This window comes from Theobroma cacao, chromosome 8, assembly GCF_000208745.1.
Source record: "Theobroma cacao cultivar B97-61/B2 chromosome 8, Criollo_cocoa_genome_V2, whole genome shotgun sequence".
Classification (NCBI taxonomy): Eukaryota; Viridiplantae; Streptophyta; class Magnoliopsida; order Malvales; family Malvaceae; genus Theobroma; species Theobroma cacao.
Window position 1 is genome coordinate 18,025,672 of NC_030857.1, and position 2,081 is coordinate 18,027,752.

The window sequence follows — 2,081 nt, forward strand, 5'->3', positions numbered from 1 at the left end:
AATTTTTCCGTTGGAAATGTTTTTCCAACTGAAAAACCTATAAAATTTCCAACGGTATTTTATATTTAATTGACAAAAAATGTCACATGCTTTTATTTTTTTTTTCGGGAGAATTAAATCATTTTCTAATGCATGTATTGATCAATTGCCTCTAAATCTGAAAAACCAATTCTTCTGGGTGTTTTCAACTTATCCACCAATCAAGTATGCTACTGTTGTCATGTAGGTTTTACCATAAACAACTTTCTAACCAGATAAGTGGAATCACTTTGGGAATCATATAAAATCATATCTGAAATTTTGTTATGCAAGGACAATGATATCTATCAAGGCATCTTCTCTAACAACTCAACAACATAATGCATCAAAACTCTAAACATTTGCATCATATCATTGTTCACTCAAAAATTTGGAATCCAACAGTCCGAAGCCTGCATGCTAGGAATGTTGCAGTCTACTTGCTGTATAGATGGACAAAGGTGAAGATTAAGAATCCTGCCATCTGCATAAAAAAACCATATCAAAAGTTAACAATACTATTATATGCACTTCTCAGAGAAACAAAGGCACATTAATGATGGTGATGATGATAATTTTTTATACAAAAATAACTTGTAGTAAACACTTTTGACAGTTATTTCAAACAGTTATCCCTCTAAAACTTCTAATCCATAGGATTTGTTCTTGCAATGGGAGATGAACAATTTGCTTATATAAAGTTAATAAGACGGGGAGAGAGTGCAGGATAGTCATACCATAGAAAATGCAGCTCCATAGTAGGGGTAAGCAGTTGGTATGAATCTTTCATATTCATTGTGTCTATATGGCCTTACTAGAATCTACAATGCAATGTATCAAAATGTATTGATAAATGGCACAACAAAATCAGAAATCAAATTTGCAAAATAAGAAATTCCATGAATAGAAATACCCTCAAAAGCAATGGATCCACAAAGGCCAATTAATTAAGAAGTAAATATCCACAAAAGCCATTACCGATCTTTTATGAATTTTAACTTCCATTACAAGTTTCCATAAAATAAAATCAGATTACTAGTATGAGAGTTGGGTCTCAAGCAAGAAATTTGATAGACAATATCATGAACCATGAAAAACAAAATTAGATTCCTGCTTTGAAAGGGATAAACTTGTGTACCCAAGCTTTTGGTACTCAACCTTGAATTGAAAAACACCATAAACATCTGGCACCTTAAATGATGTGGAATAAAAAGGTGAGAACGCCGAACAGGAGAGCTACCGCCGGTAAAGGAGAAAGCAGTTCAAGAGAGAAGGAAGGAAAAGAAAAAAAAAAAAAAGGGTCGCTTGGAAGGAAGAGACGCCGGCGGCACAAGAGAGCTCAGCAAAATGATCGATTGTTAAAGAGATGTGAGAGCGCCGGGTGGGAGAGCTCAGCAAAATGACCGACTTTTAGAGAAAGCTGAGAGCGCCAGCCGGTAGAGATAGAAAATGGAAGAAGGAAATGACGGAGAGAGAAGAAAATTTTCATTTTATACTTAGGGTTTGGAGGTTACAAAATGACGTCATTTTGTGACTTACCGAATCCCTCCCAACTCCATCAAACGGCGTCGTTTTGGGCTTTTGGCTTAACTAAGCAGCGGACATGGAATATTTAGGAGCCGATCGTGAGTTAAAACACTGTAAGCGGGTGGTAGAATTGGTTAAAGTTTATTTCATTTAACATGTGGTTAAAAGTTCAAGTCTTCACAATGACACAAATGTGAATATTTTTATTTTTATTAATATTACTTACCCTAAAACTTAATGTTATATTACAAAATTAATTTTATACATATATTTTATTTCCAAATTATATGTTATACTTAATTTGATATATATTACAATATTTGTATAATTAATTATCAATATAATTTTATAACAAGTATGATAATATATAACTAATAAAATTAATAACTGTAATCATATAAATGAAATTTACTAGAAGCTTATATATAAAATAAATTAATATATATATTAATTTTAATATCTCATACACATACATTTTAATACAATAGGTTTTATATATATATATATATATAGATTTTTTTGTGAATAATGCATAC